Below are 20,915 nucleotides of genomic sequence, written 5' to 3'. Positions count from 1 at the left end.
AATTAATTCTTCCAACTCTTGTGTTTATCTTCATCTGGTCTTATTTTAACTGATCTATTCAAAACTCTCTAGGGCCTTACTCACCCTAGATTGGTATCTTGGGTAAAACAGGCTAACTTCCCCTTCCCTATTTCAATATAAAACCATATAGATCTTAAATTTCTCAGACCATTCAGTTACCAGTACAATTTCACTTCCCAGAATTAAAACAACACATGCATGGCAATAAGATAGAAGATGTACATGTCATTCTTGTATCTTGGATTGTTTTTAGTGTTAGTTTTTTACTTTTGTTTTGGGGGTGGATTTTTGGATGAATATTCTATCACAAGTTTGTATGATATTTTGAAACCCAATAGTTTGATTCTTGGAAAAGTAACACCTACTTTTTGTTCTTGGAGATCCAAAATAATTTTAAACTACTGTGTTTCTCTCAGTTCTTCATATTCATTGCTCCATTTGACTCAGTGATATCCCACTGCATTAATTTGTGCTTTTATTTCCTAGCTTCTGAATATATTTTGGTCACAAATTATACAACTATGAATGTTTTATATCAATACATCTTTTGTTGCTGTCCATATTCCTTTGGGAAATAACTCTAATAGTGTTTGAATCAAAGGGTCAGAACAATATAACTGTAGGCAAACTTTGTTTTTTTTAAATGCAGATATGGAGTTCCATAAAGTTTAATACGACGACCAAAGTTACATATTTCATTTTTAAAATGTAACATTAGAACATTTTAATGAGTGAAGTATAGAAATGAAAATACTGTAAATTAATATCAACAAAGATACAGTATAGTTTTTGTGTTTATACAAGCCAACACCCAAAAATATATATCAAGTCACTTTATGGAAAGTGCATTTGGTTGGTTGGTTTGGTTTGATTTAAGGAACAAGGAAAAATGAATTCTTTCCTGCTGCCAGCCCATGTAATTATAAAGCAAATGACAATCAACAACTTTAGTAGCTCTTATTCAGGAGCTAGCTATATGTCTCTCCCAAAATAAGATTTCAGCTTTTTAGTAATCATAATGCATAGCTGAGTTTACTTCCCAATAGATGGTTTTAAACATCCAGCTGAACAGTGAGTTAATTAAGTGAAAGTATCCATTGTATGTGAAATTTGAACCAATAAGTGGCTTCTTTAATAGATTAAATGTCAAAGCAAAGCTGAGTCATTTTTGATAAGCTATCATCAATGTTTATGAGAAACTACTGGAGCCACACAATCATAAGTGCTTCTTCAAGACAAGACTGAAAACCTCTCTCAGATAAATGGGTTAAATAGAAAATCAGTTTCCCCATTTCCATTTCCCATTTGAGTTCATCAGGATTGAGATGGAAAGCTGAAAATGTTCCATCTGGATGCCTATCTGAGGCTTTGGCAAATGTTCCAATCACAGATTCCCCAGGGCTAGAAGGGATTTCAGAGATTCTCTAGATTCTAGAACAAGCTGTCCCTGAATAGGAACCTCCTCTCCAATATCCTTAACAAGTGTATATTCATCCTTCTTCACCTCAAAACCTCCAGTAATAGGGAGATATTACACTTTGAAGCTACTCATTTCTTCTCTGTACAGCTCTAATTGTTAGGAAATTTTGTCTCACATAGTACCAAAATTTGTCTCTCTGGAACATCCTCTCTTAGCTCCTGCCTCTGCCTTTTGGGACCAAACAGAGCAAAGTTAACTCCTCTTCCACATGACATCCCTTTGGATATTGAAAGATATCTGTCATGTTTCTCTTCTCTAGGATAAATTTCCAAATCAAATATTCTCAAATAAATTCTCCCCCTTCACCTCATTCTGCCCCAAAGGTGTCTTCTGGCTTTCAAATCCATCATGTCTTTACAGAAGCTAATGCCATCCAGGAGGGTAGAAAAGGGGGAATGAAAGTGGAGTGTTGGTGTTCTGTTTTCTTAGATATAGGTATGAACTGTTTCCTGAAGTAGATTTCTATAGAAGGCTTCCCCCGCTGCTCACCACCTTAATCTGGAAGTCCAGCTGTTTGAAAAGGGCATATTAGAGTTTTATGCTGAAATAAATACTTATTCTTGTTTTAGTCTGATCAAACAGCTGTCAGAAAGCTTTGAAAACAAATTACTTAAACAGTGGGTTGTACCATTTTTTGGTCAAATTTGTATTAAGCTGCTTTAAAAAAAATTCTTCCCTTATATGTTAACATTAACTTTGAATTAGAGATGGTATCCAAAAATTCCATTCTGGAACATTGCCTATTTGCAATTCTGTCTTTTTTCTGAGTTCAAACTATTTTTATGAGAACATACATTATGTTTTGTGCCTACTAGGCTATCTAGGAATATTTTTGTGATGACAGTTCTGTCAATTTTGTCTAAGAACTGATATATCAAGGTCCAATGAATAGTTCAAAATTTTAAAAGAGTAGTATCCTGCCTCCCCCTAATACTTCCCTTAATGGGAAACTTTGAGGTGAAATTTATGTTCTTTATAAAGCATGGGAATTTACAAATGGAAACCCCCTCAAAACCAAAAAGAAAGAATCTTTAAAGTCTTATCATTCATTAGTATCTTTTCTCATTGCTATGCCAGTGGCTTCACTCATTTTTCCCTCAAAAATATCTCTAGACTCTGGACTTGGTATTAAGTCTCCATTTTCAGCTTCCAAACTCAACCCTTATTATGCAGTTGCATAAGATAGTGTTTAAATGGAGAAATACTGATTTTTAAACCATATTTCTGAGATAGATTTTCAAATTTGTTTGGAAGAAGCCATAACAGTTTTAGAGTTCCAATAGCTTTCATAAACATTGATGATAGTTTGTCAAAAATATTTCAGCTTTACTTTGATTCATAGATTTAGCTTGGCAAAAAGCACATATTTGTTGCTATTGTTGTTGTATTATAGTGATAATAATTTTAAATTACTGGAGCTCTTCAGAAAGAAAATAATGATACTATTATAACTATATTAGCTATTCAAATAAACTATTGAAGCCTTAAAAGAGCATAAAATGGAAATTTTCTGGTAAGACAAACCTAAATTGTTCCCAATGTATACCTTCTTTCTATTATTATATACTTTTCTGCTCCCAACACTTCTCCCCACCCATAAGCAAACTTTAGGGATAATATTGATCACATTTGGTCTACTTTCCTCCACCCATATTTGCTTCTAATTGGTCATTCAAACAGTTCTAAGTCAAGCTCCATTTGGTCATTGTTTGGGTCCTTATTAACTCAAATTGAATGTAAATAACAATCATGTCTGCTTTGCCCAAAAACCCCAAAGGTTTTCCTTCCCAAATTTATTCATTCACTAATTCACTTATTTATTTATATTTGGAGGGAGGGGGAAGAGCCTAAAAAGGAGATTCTTTATTTCAATTGCTACCTAGTTTTAATCACTGAATAGGTGCAGCCTCAGCCAAACTGAGACCTGTGGAAGACCTTAGCTTAAAAAGGCCCAGGTCTTTCAGCATCTTCAGTAGCCTTGATCTGTATCTTGCCACTGGGCCCAAAGAGTTCTGGAGGGGAAAATGAGGCAGGTGACCTTTCACAGCCCTCCCCCACTTAAATCCAAGTCACTTGTATGTCATGGCATCTCTTCCCTGATGTCATGGTCTATTTCAGAACAAAGGAGAAACCAACAACAACCTTTCTGACCAAAAAGAAAAATATTTCCAACAGAAGTATGTTTATAATCACTGTGGGAATGTAATTGGGATGGAGCCAAGATGGCAAATAAGAATTAGGAAGATGCTCAAGATTTCTCAATTTCCCCGGAAAACCATATGAAACCAAGCCTTTGAACAGAGTCTGATGGAATAAAATCACTGTCCAACACAAGATACACTGAAAAAACTTGAAGGTCAGCTTCACTAGGGTGAAAAGAGTGTTCATGCCAGGTCATATAGACTCTGGGAAAGCTTGTGAGAGAATCTTAATCACAGAAAATCAGGCCCTTAGTCCTAGTTCAGTAAAGAAATAAATCAGTGGGACAGCTTCCAGTCCCAGCTCAGAAGGCAAACTTTGAGAAACCAGGCTGTTTCCTGAACAGAGTAGGCAAACCTACCCCCTTGCAAAAACAAGGGGCTCCTGTGTTCAAAGCCAAAGCTCAGAGCTGCACGGGAAGTTTAGGACAGCACTACCTTTACCCTAGGAGCAGAGTTCCACTTCAAAATTTAAAAAAAAAAGGAACTATCAAAAGAAAATGAGCAAGAAACAGAAAAGAAATTTGACCATAAAAAGTTACTATGGTGACAGGTAGACCAAAACACAAACTCAGACAAGGACAGAATGTCCACAGAAGAAATCTCAAAGAGTGAGATAAATTAGTGTCAAGCCCCAAAAGGATTCTTGGAAAAGTTCCTGAAAGACTTTTTAAAAAGAGAAAAGAAATTAGAGGCATGCGTGAGAGAATCAACACTTTAGAAAAGCAAGAGAAAAAATTGTCTGAGGAAAATTACTTAAACCAAATGGGAAAAAAATACAAAAGACAACTGAAGAAAATCACACATTAAAAACCAGAACAGGGCAAATGGAAGCTAATGACTTTGTGAGATAGCAAGTATTAGTCAAACAAACTACAAAGAATAAAAAAATGGAAGAAAATGTGAAATATTTCATTGGCAAAGTAGATGCCCTATAAAGTGAATCCAGAAAAGACAATTTAAAAATTATTGTCCTACCAGAAAGCCATTATTAAGAATAAAAAGTCTGAATAGCATTCTATAAGAGGGCTTTAAGGAAATCTATCCCAATATTTTAGAAACAGAGGAGGAAATACTCATTGAAAGAATCCATCAGTCACCTCTGAAAAGAGATGCCACAAGGAAAATCCCAGTGATCCATGTTGCAAACTCCAAAATTATAATCAAAAGGAAAAAATATTGCAAACTGCCAGAAAAAAAAAACTATTCAAATATCAAGGAGCAGCAGTCAAAATTATCCAGAATCTGACAGTTTCTACAATAAAAGAGAGGAGGGCCTGGATTGCCATATTCTGAAACTGCAAAGGATGTAACTGGGATTACAAGCAAGAATTCACTATCCAGCAAGATTCAGCATAATCTTTCAGGAGAAGTGAAGGAGCTTCAATGAAGTAAGACACTTTCAATCATTTCTGTTGAAAAAAGCTATTGAACTAAACAGAAAATTTAATTTACAAATGCAAGATTCAAGAGAACCATAGAAAGGTAAACATGGGAATACATATATTTAAAGGTTAAACTGTTTACATCCCTAGATGGGAAAATATCTATAATTCTTGAGAACTATATCTGAAAAAGGGGCAAAGAGGGGCGCATCATGTAGACTGAAGGTGTGGTTGTGAATGGACTCCGATGTGATAACAAAAACATTAAGGAGTGGGAAAAGGTCTGTACTGGAAAAAGAGGAAAAAAGAGTTATCATGGGACACAGTTCACGTCAAGATGCTCAAAAGACCAATACAATGGAGGGAAAACAGTGAGGGGGATGAGCATTGTCCAAAGCTTGATTTTATCAGTTTTGGCTCAAAGAGGGAATAATGTAATCATTCAATTGAATATATAAATTTATTTAACCCTTTAAAGAAATAGGAGGAGAAAGAGGAAAAGAAAAGGGAGGGACAGGATAGAAGCCAGAGCTGAAACATTAGGGAAAAAAGTAAGAGAAGGGGAAGAAGGATTGATAAAAAAATAATAATAATAATAAGATAGTGGGTAGAGTGGGCTAAAAAAAACACTACTAAAAGAAGGGGAGAGAGGTGATAGGAGACAAGGTAGTGAGTGGGGTGGGCAAAAAATAAACCATAACTGAGTACATGGTGGAGAGAGAACAAAAGTATATACAGGGGAGAAAATAGGATGGGGGGGAAATTAGAGCTGGTAATCATAATTGTGAATGTGAATGGGATGAACTCTTCCATAAAATGGAAGGAAATAGCAGAGTCGTTTTTTAAAAAAAATCCTACAATATGGTGTTTACAAGAAACACATTTGACACAGAGAAATACAAACAGAGTAAAGGTAAAAGACTGGAACAAAATTTATTATGTGTCAGCTGAAGTGAAAAAAAAAAACAGGGATACCAATTCTATCTCAGATAAAGCAAAAATAGATCTTATTAAAAGAGATAAAGAGGAAAAGTACATCTTGATAGAAATATAGTAAATAATAAAATAGTAACAATACTAAATGTGTATGCACCAAGTGGTAGAGCAGGCAAATTCCTAGAGAAGATTTTAAGCCAGTTTCAGGAAGAAATAGACAACAAAACTATTCTAGTGAGGGACCTCAACCTTCCCCTCTCAAAATCAGACACATCTAACCACAAAATAAACAAGAAAGAAAGTAGGGAGGTTAATAGGATCCGAGAAGAACTAGGCATGATAGACCTATGGAGAAAATTGAATAGGAACCCTTTTTCTCAGCACCTTTTTATAGCACCTATAAAAAAAATTGATCATGTATAAAAACCTCACAATCAAATGCAAAAAGGCAGAAAGAGTAAAGGCTTCCTTTTCAGACCATAATGAAATAAAAATTATATTCAATAAAGGGCCAGGGAAAAATAGACTCAAAACCAATTGGAAATTAAATAATTTAATTCTAAAAAATGAGTGGGGCTAATAACAAATCACAGAAAATATTCATAATTTCATTCAAGAGAATGACAATAATGAGACAATATACTAAAACCTAGGGAATGCAGCAGTTCTTAGGGGAAATTTGCATCTCTAAATAGTTACATGAATAAAATAGAGAAAGAGAAAATTGATGAAAAAAAGCATGCAACTAAGCAAAGATAGAAAAAGAATAAATTATCTGCCCTTTACATACCAAATTAGAAATTCTGAAACTCAAAGGACATTGAATAAAATTCAAACTAAAAAAACTATTAAACAAATCAATAAAACTAAAAGTTGGTTTTATGAAAAAAGACAACAAAGTAGATAAACCTTTGATTAATTAAATCAGAAAAAGAAAAAACAAATTGCCAGCCTCAAAAAAAATGAAAATTATCAACTTCTCACCAATGAAAAAAATTAAAGCAATAAGAATGAATACTTGCAAAAACATAAATTACCCAGATCACAAGAGGAAATAAATTACTTAAATGGTCCCATTTTAGAAAAAGAAATTGAACAAGTCATTAATGAACTCCCTAAGGGAAAATACCTAGGGCCAGATGAATTCAAAAGTGAATTCTATCACACATTTAAAGAGCAATTAATTCCAATAAAATGTAAAGTAATTTGGAGAAAAAAAGGTAAAGAAAGGGTACATCTATATTCCTTCTATGACACAAATAAGGCACTGATATCTAAAAAAGGAAGGCCCAAAACAGAGAAATAAAATTACAGACCTCCCTACAGAATCTCCCTAATAAATATTGGTGCAAAATATTTAAATAAAATATTAGCAACTTATTATCATCAGGGTAATACACTATGAACAAGCAGGATTTATACCAGGAATGCAGGACTAGTTCAATATCAAAAAAACTATTACTATCATCAACCATATCAATAACAAACTAAACAGAAATCACAAGATAATCTCAATAGATACAGAAAAAGCTTTTGATAAAATAGAGTACTCATTCCTATTTTTAATACATCAGAAAGCACAAGGATGTAGGAAGCTTTTATATAATATATAATATATTGTGTAATATATTACATATATTATATTATATATAATATTTAATATAATTTACTGAGCAGTACCTATCCAAAACCTAAAGCATTATTTGTCTCTCTATTGAGAGAAGCTGGATCCATTTCCAATAAGATAAGGGATAAAATAAGGATTCCCATTATCACCAATATTATTCAATATTGTACTAGAAATATTGGCTTTGGTAATAAGAAAAGAAAAATAAATTAAAGAAATTAGAATAGGCAATGAGGAAATAAAATTATCATTCTTTGCAGTTGATATGATGATATATTTAGAGAATTCTAGAAAAAACCTACTGGAAACAATTCACAACTCTAGCAAAGTTGCAGAATATAAAATAAAGCCACAGAAACCATCAACACTTCTATATGTTACTGACAAAACCTATCAGCAAGAAATATAAAGAGAAATCCCATTTAAAATTATTGCATACAAAACAAAATATTTGGGGATCTACTTGCCAAGACAAATCAAGAACTATGTGGACACAATTACAAAACACTTCTCACACAAATAACATCAGTTCAAAACAATTGGAAAAATTTCAATCATTCATGGCTAGACTGAGTTAATATAATAAAAATGACAATTCTGCCTATATTGGTCTATTTGTTCAGTGCCGTACTAATCAAACTGCCAAACATTATTTTCTAGAACTAAAAAAAAAAAAAAATTAACAAAATACATCTGGAAGAACAAAAGATCAAGATTTTGAAGGGAATTGATGAAAAAAAATTACAAAGGATGTTGTTTTAGCAGTGCCAAACCTAAAACTACATTATAAAGCAGTGGTAATCAAAACCATTTGATAATGGCTAAGAAATAGAGTTATGGGTCAGGAGAATAGATTCGATACATATGACTCAACAATCAAAGCCTATAGCAATCTAGTATTGGATCAACTCCCAAACTGCAGTTTCTGGAATAAGAATTCAATATTTGACAAAAATTTCTGGGAAAACTAGAAAATAATATGTCAGAAACCCATCATAGAAGTACTACATCTCACACACCATACCCTAATGAGGCCAAAATGTATACATGATTTGGGCATAAAAGATGATACCATAAACAGATTAGAGAAACAAGGGATAATTTATCTATCAGATCTTTGGAGAAGGGAAGAATTTATGACCAAAGAAGAACTAGATAACATTATGAAAGACAAAATGGACAACTTTGATTACATTAAATTAAAAAGTTTTGTATAAACAAACCAAGAGAAACAAGATTTAAACAAAAGTACAGAGCTGGGAAAAATCTTTACAGCCAGTATTTCTGATAAAGGTCTCATTTCTAAACTATATAAACAACTGTGTCAAACTTATAAGAATATACATCATTCCTCAATTGACAAATGGTCAAAGGATGTGAACAACCAGTTTTCAGATGATGAAATTAAAGCCATTTATAGTTATATAAAAAATTCTCCAGATCACTACTGATTAGAGAAATGCAAATTAAAATAACTCTGAGATACCACCTCACACCTCTCAGACTGGCTAATATGACAAGAGAAGATAATGATAAATGTTGAATGGGGTGTGGGAAAACTGGAAAACTAATGTATGGTTAGTGGAGTTGTGAAACTCCAAACATTCTGGAGAGCAGTCTGGAACTATGCCCAGGCTATCAAACTGCGCATACCCTTTGACCCAGCCATGTCATTACTGAGTTTGTATCCCAAGGAAATCATAAAAGAGGGGAAAGGACCCATATGTGCAAAAATTTTTGTAGCAGTCCTTTTTGTTATAGAAAGAATTGGGAAAATAGTGAATGATCATCAGTTGGGGAATGGCTGAACAAGCTATAACACATGAAGACAATATAATATTATTGTTCTTTTAAAAATGATGAATAAGCTGATTATAGGAAGACCTGGAAAAATTTACATGAACTGATGCTCAGCAAAACAAGGAGAACCAGGAATACATTGTATACAAAAACAGCAAAAATGTATGATTATCAACTATGAAAGGCTTCGCTCTTCTCAGCAGTTTAGTGATCAGAAGGAATCCCAATAGACTTTGCACAATAAATACCATCTGCATCCAGAAAAAAGAACTAAGGAGACTGACTGCATGTACATCAACCCATGCTATGTTCACTTCTTTTTTCTTTTTTTTATCTCTCCCATGATTTTTCCCTTTTGCTCTGATTGTTCTCTCCCAACATGATTCATAAAGCAATGTGTATTAAAAATAAGTAATTTTATTACAATTAAAAAAAAGAAAAATCTTTTAGTTCTGAAGGACAATCTTTCTATAAATTCCTTACAATTATTTCTGTACTTTCCACTATCCTATTTATTAATCCTAATTATAAGCATTTGCAAGATCAATATCTATTAACCCAGATTATTTTTCAACCAATATTAATTTTTTATTCTCATCTCCTTTGAAAGATGTCTCTGTCCAAAGGCTGAAGCCAGTCTGGACAGTAAATATTCTTTATAGTGCACATTTGAATATAGTCAAGTTTAGTGAATAGTTGGATATATAAAAATATAAACAGTTATATAAGTATATTACATAAGTAACCTAATGAATAGGATAAAAAGATATTATTATAGATTATGATCTGAAAGGGACCTGAGAAGCCATCTAAACTATAAAGTCAGGAGACTCAGGAAGAAAAAATATTACTGATGGGAGAAAACGAATTATTTACTTCCTGCTAAAACTCTAACCTCTTATGCTAATTTGTTTTTCTATTCTAAAAAGTAAAGTTGGTATCCTGGGTAACAGGAGTCAGAAAACCTGGATTCAAACTACCACTAACTATGGTAAATAGTCTTGGGCAAATTATTTCATGTCTGAGTGTCAGCTTCTTCTATAAAACAAGAGAACAAGTCTAGATAATCCTTAGCATTCCTTCCAGCTATATGATCCCATATCATCCATGGAGCTGTACGTATTTTACCTGTAAAATGTCTGCTACAGCCATCTCACAGAATTATGGTTGGAGAAAAAATAGATAACATTAAAATGAGATAATCTGAAGAGATAGTAAGTTTTTCCCACATTGGAGGGTTTTAAGTGATGGTTCTATAAAGCACTTGACAGTTAGATTGTTATGGTTTGAACTAGAGGGCCACTGAAATCCTTTCCAAACTCTAACTTTGTGCTTATGTATTATACATGTAAAAAATATTAAAAGTCACAGAAATGAAAGTTGTTATACTACTTTCTGTTTAAAAAAAAATGTTTCCCTTCTCAGAGACCTCTCTTCCTTTCTTCAAACACAATCAGTCATTGAGAAAAAGGATGTACTTAACATATAGGAACAATTTTCATTTGCCAATGGAAATTCCCTAACCACCCAAAGGGAGAGAATCTTTCAAGGCTGCTTCTTCCCTAATGTTTTGTGTTATTGCCATAATGTCATAGTGATTCTGAGTAGTAGATAAACTTACTTTAATCTTTACAAAATGTCCTAGAATTCCACCTAGAATAAGAAATAGAACTTAGTCTCGTCTATTTAAAATTCCAAAGAGAATACAGTCTTTTTAATCCATTTGAGTAGAAGATTTATTTTTTTTAAATATATGTATTTTCAAGCATATGATTTAGATTTAGGATACATAGCTAGTTTCTTGAAATCTTTCTTGCGTTAAGGATAAAGTGCCTCTTTAATTATACAAAAATCATTGCCTCACCACTTTATGAGTTTTAAGTTTGAATCATAGGATTTAGATATTTTTTAAAAATCAGAAACCATGAAGTCCAACTTTTTCATTTTGTAGATGAGGCCCAGAGGGACGATGGTTTGTATGAAATCACAAAGATCAAACCTAGGTCATATAGCTCCAAATCTAGTTCTCCTTCATACATTTCATCCACAGTTTATCTGGACATTATACAAGTCAAGCATTTGAAATGATTTATGCACCCAGTTTACATTAACAACAAGTCTGAGCTAACATAGACTTAATGACTAGCCCAGGTTAGACAGCTAAGTGCCTGAATGAAAATCTTAGAGCTTCCTAGATCCAAATCTAGCAAATGTACCATTATATTCTCTTTACAAGGTTAGTTTAATATCTAGAATTTTAATTGGCTGAAACTTTTGTGCTCTATAATCATGTTCATATTGAGCAAAATATTGTTGGTTTTCATAACTGCACAAAAAAAGAAAAATATTTCTGAAGTGGATTTGATTTGGCATCTATGCTCTGAAATTAAAAAAATGAATAAGATCCAGTTCTGAAGTAGAAACCTCAGGGTTAGTCCCAGGCAAACCTTTAAATCCAGTCAGCACTTCTTGAAGATCCTATTACTTGAGACATCTTACCTATTTGTCCATGCACACTTCAGGAATCCTGAAATATAGGAGGCCAAAATCAAATCCGAATAATTCAAATTCAATATGTTTTAGAACACTTTCACTAATATCTATGAAAGGGAAAGTTTATTCATTATTGTGGGGGCTGTATGTAAATTTATTAATCATTACCATTTAGATAACTAAGTGACACAAAGTAGGTGGATAAATACCATGATTACAGATCACTAGACAAAATCTGGGAGGGTTGAACAATCATTGCTCCTTTTACCTGATAATCTTACTTGGTATTTGAACAAGGGTGATAAACTAATTCCTCCTCTCAGAAAGTGTATCCTGATATTACAATTGCTGTTTATCAGTATGGTCACTTTCGACAGTAAGAAATATACTCTTAAAGACACAGAGGAGCAGCATTATCTCTATAAATAGGAATGAACACTACAAGACCAAAGGTGAGAACAAAATGTGGAACTTGCAGCACTCCAAGTAACTCTGCTGTAGTGATGGTATAGATGACAAGATGCACAGTGCCAGGAAAGAGCCAGTTCAGTGAAGCAGACCCCAGTGTTTCTAAAAATTGGTGGCAGGTGCAAGGAATGCAATTGTCTGATATTAATAGAACTCATAGGCAGAGCTCCAAACATGGAAGCCTGTGGTGAAAAATGCCACTGAATTACAAACAGATATTAAAAAGTCTTTTAAGAATTAAGTCAAGCAGGATTGATCCCTGACCCTAAAACGTGAATTCAGCACAAAAGTGTGCCTGAAATCTATTCTTACAGGTATCCCAGAAATGTAAACCCCAAACAAATGAAATTAATATGAAAAGGAGGCTTCAAAAACAACAAATTCAGTAAGAAAAAAATTAAGAGATTAAAGCTGAATGTTTCATCTAAGAGAAAAAGAATTAATACAATCAAAAGCAAAATGAGGAGAAGTAGCAAAGGGCGAAAGTGAAGGAAATTCAAACACCAAAACCAAATTTCCGAAAAAAAGCAAAATTAAGCAAATTAAATTCAAGCAAAAAAAATGTAAATGGAAAAAGGGAATTTAACAAGCCAATTAGGACACCAAGCTGTTCTAACCAGTTCTCTTTCATCTTTCTCCTTGTCAGAGAAGACAACATCAAGACAGCATCATTTGAGTAAATTGGGAAAAGATCATGGTAGACAAGGTGAGAGAGGAGAATAGGAAGATGAAGCAAACTAAAACAAACAAAAAAGGACAATTAAATTCAATGATTTCCTCCCCAAATTGTTCCCTTTTCAAAAAGTACAAAAGGAGATTCATAATACTCAACTTACACTGTCTTTGTCTCTATCGCCTACCTGCAAAAACAAGGGCTAGTCTGTTATCTGGAGAGATGAGCAGCAGAGTCAAACTCCAAATCACCTTAAGTTTAAATTCAAAGTCAATATAGATACAGCTTTAGCAGAGCAAATGGAGATCTGATAGCTCAGTGGAAATTAAGTTATAAAGGAAATAGAACCTCTTTTCCAACCAGAGTTCAAAATATAAAAGCAAACTCTCAAAGCAGATGAAAAATAAATTTTAAAGAACAATAGCTAATTTCAAAATCAAATAAGAAGGGAAAATGATTTAAGAGGTTTTCTTTGGTATTTGAAAAAATTATCCTGTGTGACTGCATACTTATTTACTAGTGATTTTTTTTTTGGTGGGGTGGAGGGATGGGAAGGTAATGGGGATGAGAAATTGAGTCTTTTAGTCAATATTCAAAATGTTCTCTGCTTCCCATTTTCTTACTGGGAAATATAAGGGTAAGAATGTTTTTGAAGGGTATAGGACTATGGACAACTTTGTTTGTAATGGAATCTAGGTGGAAAGATACAGCTTTGCTGTGGTTAAAGTCAGATTTAGAAGTTATGAAAATTATACAAAGGATAGATCATTTTGACTTATGATTTCTCAAGAGGTAACAAGGAAAGGGATCATTAGCAAGGACTTTCTGCTCATTAAGGTTTATTTCCTCTAGGGTTTATTTTGAATGATTTGTCATTTTTGGTTTAATGTGATGAGAATTATTTTCACTTTCTCCCTTTCCCACCTCATGGATCTCAACTCTTGAGGATTCTTGTTTAGCTAAGACAACAGCTGGCTCCTGTCAGGGCTGGGTTGGAATATGAAATACAGTTTATCTCATTGTTTGTTTCATAGATTAAAAACAATACATTTTGTTTTTATTTCCTGGACACATACCTGTGTTTTCAAGCTAGAAGAAGTTATAAAAGTTTATAAGAATGGCAAGCTGTTCCTCATGCCAAAACAATAATTCTTCTAAAAGCAGAATCTCATTTCAACACAGATTTGGAAATGAAGTTCTGAGACACTAACAAGTTATTTTCCCCTGGCACATTATGTTGTGCCAAGTGCACTGTGCACTGAATACTTGACAATCCAATGATTAATATTGTATATCTGAATAAAGTAGACGACATTTGCTATTGAATATGCAAATAATTATCACTGTGTATAAAGAGATGGCCTGGAAGTCAGGCCAGGATTCAAATCCTGCTTCATTTATTACCCTTGGCAAATATAACCTTCTGCTCCAGAAAATGCTCCATGTAGACAAGTTACAAAATAGTTGCTTAAGGAATTCCTCATAGGGAATTTTCTATTGTGACAAAATTATAGGTTCAATTAACAAAACATGAGTATGTTTCTTATTTGTCCTCTTACCTGACTCTAATCTAGCAATCTTAGCTTTTCCTCTTAACATCTAGCATTAAATAGTTGCTTTTTAAATAAATTCACTGAATGAATGATATTGATTTCTTAACTATGGCTATGGTAGTTTTTGGATTATGCTGTATTCCCAGCTCTTAGAGATGAAGCACTTCATATTTTCCACTCGATGTTTTATTTCAACTTTTTTCTTTAAAAAATTAAAATTAAAAAAACTTCCCTATAGACACAAATTCCCAGACCTTTGACATTATATAGGTTTCCCCACCCAACTTGTAGTGTGCTTTATTAATATGCTTGTAGGCAAAAGAAAGTAAGGAAGAGACGGATTCTCTTTGAGCAAATATTCTGAGAAAGGGATCAATGCTACTAATTTAGATTCCTCATTTTCTCTGATTCTTTCATTTCTCCACAGGAAGAAAGGGGTTAAAAGCCAAGCAAAACAAATATAAATTAGGGTAAGGAAAAACCAAGCACAAAGAAAACAAATCCACCTATTAATTCTAGAATAATGCCTTGGACCAATGGTTATTCTAATCAGAGAAGAAAATGAGAATCAAAAATATTTCAGGTGAAATAGGTGGTCAGACAACTAGGGATAGGAAGGGCACTAACAGACATTGTGACGAGCAAAGATTTGGTAATATATGACCCAATTCTCTATCACATTGAACTCCATGAATGCTATCTAAAGATGGCCAAAGCACTCCATTCCACTCCAACATGAAATCTTTTTTATTCCAAAGTTATTTAATAGGACAGAGACCAGGGCAACAATAAACAGGTGTTCAGCATGTCTCAGAGAACAAGTGATGATCAATATTTCTCTGGACAGGCTGTTCCTTCATTGTCCCCAATTCCTAGATGTGAACAAAAATGCAGATTTTCTTTTTTAACATTCACAAAAATAGCATTTGCATTCTTAAACTACTAGTGCCCTTTCAACTAGTTCAGAGTTTGGTAATGTGAGACAATTTGAGCTGGTTAACAAGTCCACACTGCCCTCTATTGGGAAAATGACTCATCTTTAGCTACTCTCTAAAATGAGGTAATTCACCCACATTTCATATTAAATTAAAATTGGTGGAAAATGAAAAGTAGAAAATATACATATTGGTGGTCCAATTTTTTGGTTAATCAGTCTAAAGGAGGGAAAAAGATTAACTAAATTTGAAATTTTGTGAAATAAAATAATTTCAGTCCTACAAATAATATCCTAAATATAAGCCTAGGTTGATGCTTGTTTTCTTGTTGTTATTGCTGTTTTAATTTATACTGAATTTTTAAAGACAAATAAATAAGAATAATTCATTTAAATATGTCACTTTAAACACAAGGGAGTCTGAAAATGGAGAAAATGAATTTTGATTTTAACACTTAATGACCGAGCAGGCGGAGCCAAGATGGCGGAGAAGACACACGCGACTTTCTAAGCTCTTCTCTTACCCTCTTTATCAATATTATATCGAGCCTCAAAAATAGTCTTGACTGCTACAATTCGTAAAGATAAGAAGTAGAACAACTCACCGGCCGAAGAAAATCTGCAGTCTCGCCAAAAAAGGTTTGTTCCGGGGCCAGGGGGGAGATCAGCGCAGACGGGGAGAGAAATTAGGTTCTGAGGAGAGCCTCAAACTGAAAGTGAAAGCACAGATCTCAGCACAAGCGCGCAGCCCCAACCCACAGTACGGGCTTTTCCTTGGGGCAGTTGCGAACCTGCACGGCAGGAGGACGCAGCCCAGGTTAGCCTCCAATCTGTGCAGTGGGGAGCTCGGCATGGGGCCATAGAGCTTTTCCAGGGCCGATTTGCATCAGGCAGAGACTCTGAGCAGAGTTTGCTGGCGGTCTGCGGTCTGTGGTCACCTGCTAATACTCACAGTCCCACAAGAGGCCCGGGCCGGGGCATGACACCTTTCCTTTAGTCTCAGCCGGGGCACCAACCCACAAGCCCAACCGGGCCGATAGGGCTAGTGCAATCCCCTTCCTGTTGGGGAAGGGAAGACTCCCCAGGCACTCCCATCCTCTGGCAAATCGTTCAATCTCCCTGCTCCAGAGGAAGCTGGAACCCCCCTTGCCTATAGACATCCCAAAGGCAAACATGAATAAAAAGATGAAAAGAACGATCGACAGCTTTATGCAGAAAAAGCAGGTCAGCAAACCTGAAGAGACCCAAAACAAAATGCATCAGACACCCCTTTACATGAGCTTTCTAAAAGAAGACCATTAAAAAGTCCAAAATAGAGTTAGAAGATAAATGGGAAAAGGAAAGAAGCCTTCAAAGAGAGCAACAACTTCCTGAAATACGAATTGGAAAAAGTAAAAATCTCAGGAAAAAAATTGTGAATTGGAAAAAAAAATTCACTAAAAGTAGGATTTGAATTGAAAAAGACAAAGAACCGCAAAAAAGTAGGATCTGTGAATTGAAAAAGACAAAGAACACCAAGAAAGTAGGTCTGTGAATTAAAAAGAAAAAAACTAAAAAAAATTAGTGAAATGGAAAAAATTCCCAGACCAAAACAAACATTTAAAAACTCAATTACATATACAGAAAGAAGTAAAAAAGCTAATGAAGAAAAAAATTTTAAAAAATTAGAATGAACAAATAGAAACTAATTCATTGAGACACAAAATCAGTCAAGCAAAACAAAAATGACAAATTGGAAAACCATGAATGATCCCAAAACGACAGACTTGGAAAATAGATCTGGAGAATAATCTGAGGAATTTTGACTTTCTGAAAACATGATGGAAAAAAGAGCCCAGATACTATTTTACAAGAAACATCAAAAGAAACTGCCCAGATGTAATAGAATCGAAGGAAAATAGGCATTGAAAAATTCATCGAACACCTTCTGAAAAAAAAAAACCCCAAAAATTTGGCCAAATTTCAGAATTTCAGATTAAGGAAAAATTTTACATCGCCAAAACCATTTAAATACCGAGGTCCAATAGATCCCCAAGATCCGTTTTCATTAAAGGAAAGAAGGGCCTGGGAATATGATATTCCGAAAAGGACAAGAACTAGGGATCAGCCAAAAAATACCCAGCTTAGCTGGAGCATTTTCTTCCAGGGAAGAAATGGACATTTAATGAAAAAAGAATTCCATTTGTTTAGAAGAAAAACCGAACTAAACAAAAAATTTGATCTCCAACCAAGAACTAAGAGATGCAGAAAGGTAAAAAACCTTGAGAATTGTATTTCATTGTATATACAAAAAAAACATGTATAATTTCATTGTACTGATATAACATAAAAAGGGAAAGATATGGAAAAGGGATGGCAAAAAGGGAAGGAGGGAAAAAAGGAAACCAATCCCACAAAAGGCAAAGGAAATTTATCATATCTGGGGAATTTAGAGGGGAGGAAATTGGGGAATCTTACTCTCATCAGAGTTGGCTCGAAAAATAATTGACTTTTTTTGAGAAAATTCTCTCCGCCCATTAAAAAGGGGGGAGAGGAAAAGGAAAAAAAAAAGAAATAAGGGAAGGAAGGGAAAAAGACTAAAGGGGGGGGGGGAGGGATTATAAAGAGGGTAAGCCGGATACAAGGGGGAAAAGTTTAAGGGGAAAGGGTTGGGGAGGCAAAAAAGAAAGATAATCTGGGGTTCTTAGGATGGCAGGAAAACAGATTTAGTAATTCTAACGTAAAGTAAAGGGATGAACTCCCCATAAAGAGGGAAGCAGATAGCAGACTGGATCAAAAGTCAAAACCCTATAATATGTTGTTTACAAGAAACACATTTAAAGCAGGGAGATACTATAGAGTAAAGGTAAAAGGCTGGAGCAAAATCTTTATGCTTGGTGAAGTCAAAAAAGAGGGGTAGCCATCCTTATTAGACGAAAAAGTAAAAATTGATCTAATTAAAAGAGATAAGGAGGAAACCACATCCTGCTAAAAGGGCATAAAAACGAAGCAATATCAATATTTTTAGCACCAATGGTATGGCATCCAACTTCCTAAAGGAGAAGTTAAGAGGTTAAAAAATAGCAACAAAACTGTTAGTGGGAGATCTCAACCTTGCACCTCAGTTAACAAACAAACCACAAAACAAATAAGAAAGAAATTAAAAAGTAAATAGAATATTGAAAAAGGTTGGGACTTGGAAAAGAATGGGATAGAAAGGAAAAATTTTTTCTCCAGTTATGGAACCTATTCAAAATTAAATATTAGACATAAAACCCAAAATTAAAAAGAAAGCAGAAATAGTAAATTTTCTTTTCGAATATGCAATAAAAACACATTCAACAAAAAGTTAGGGAAATAGACCAAAAGTAATTGGAAATAAACAACCCCATCTTAAAAATGATTGGGTGAAGCAGCAAATTATAGATACAATTAATAATTTCACTCAAATAATGAATGATGAGAAATCATAAAAATTTTGGGGGATGCAGCCAAAGGGTTTAAAGAGGGAATTTTAATCCTTAGAGGCTTTTGAAGAAAACAGAAAAGAAAAGATTAATGAATTCTTAACTAAAAAAAACTAAAAAAAAAAAACCCCCAATCAAATATTAAAATTAAATTTAAAATTAAAAGGAGAAAAAAAAATATTGAAAGTAAAAACATTGAACTAATTAATAAAACTAAGAGTTGGCCCTGAAAAACCAATAAAAATAGATGTTTTGTAAACTGATTGAAAAAAGGGAGGAAAAAAAATTAGTAGTCTTAAAATGAAAGGAGAACTTTCCACCAATGAAGAAAAAAATAATAAGGGTTTTTGTCCGGCCTAAATTTATCCCAATAAATTGATAACCCAAAAATAAGACTTCCCAAAAAAGGGAAGTAAATTTTGGGAAAGTATTTGAAAAAAAGCGACATAAACAACTCCCGAAAAAATCCCCAGGACCAGATGGATTTAATTGAATTTTACCAAACATTTAAAGAACAATTGGCCCCAATGTATATAAATTATTTGATAAAATAAATGGGATCCTACCAAATTCCCTAGACCGACATGGTATGATACCTAAACCAGGTAGGTAAAACAACAAAGAAAATTCTAGACCAACTCCAAGAATATCGATTAAAACTTAAATACGATATTAAAATAACTCGAAAATCATTCCAAGATAAACTATGATCAAGTAGCATTTATACCAGGAATGCAGGGCTTCAATATTAGGAAAACTATCAATATAATTCCCAAATACCAAAAAAAAACCATATGATCATCTCAATAGATGAAAAAGATTTGATAAAATCCAACATCCATTCCTTTAAAACACTTGAGTATAGGAATAAATGGACTTTCCTTAAAATAATCCAGCATCTATTTAAAACCATCAGTAAGCATCATAAATGAGACAAACTCAAACCATTCCCAATAAGATCTGGGAAACAAGGTTGCCCACATCACCGTTACTATTTAATATTGTTTAGAAACCAGCTAAGCAATAAGAGTGAGAAAGATTAAAGGAAAAGAATAGGCAATGAGGAAACCAAATTATCACCTTTGCCGATGACTGATGGTATACTTAGAACCCCAGAGATTCTCCAAAAGTTATTGAAATAATCCACAACTTTGCAAAGTTGTGGTTATAAAATAAACCCAATAAGTCTCAGCATTCTTATATATCACTAACAAAACCAACAGTCAGAGTTACAAAGAGAAATCATTTAAAGTAATACTAATAATATAAAATATTTAGGAATCTATCTGCCAAGGGAAAATCAGAAACTTTTATGAGCAAAATTAAGACCATTTTCACACAAATTAAGTCTGATCAACCAATTGAAAATATTAAATGCTCGGATAGGGGACAAATATAATAAAATGACAATATTACCTAAACTAATCTATTTATTTTTCCATACCAATCAGACTCAAAAACATTTTAATGACCTAGAAAATAACAAAAAGTTCATATGGAAAACAAAAATAAGAATTTCAAAAATTAATGAAAAAAAAAATCAAATGAAGGTGGCAGCTTCCAGTTCTAAAATTATATTATAGAGCAGCAGTTACCAAAACATTTGGGTATTGGCTAAGGAAAGATTAGTTGACGTGGAATAGATTAGGTTCAGGGATAAAAAGTCCAAATATAGCAACCTAGTCTTTGAAAAACAAAGATCCCAGCTTTTGGGATAAGAACTTACTTTTGATAAAATTGCGGAAAATTGGAAACAATAGGGCAGAAACTGGGATTGATCCAACTTAAGCAGTAACCAAGATAATAAAAATGGGTTCATGACCGGCATAAAGAATAAATTATTAATAAATTAGAGGAACACAGGATAGTTTACCCTGACCGGGAAGGGAAGGTCTTTATGA

Source organism: Sarcophilus harrisii, chromosome 1 (assembly GCF_902635505.1).
Source record: "Sarcophilus harrisii chromosome 1, mSarHar1.11, whole genome shotgun sequence".
Taxonomy (NCBI): Eukaryota; Metazoa; Chordata; class Mammalia; order Dasyuromorphia; family Dasyuridae; genus Sarcophilus; species Sarcophilus harrisii.
This window is presented reverse-complemented; position numbering follows the sequence as displayed.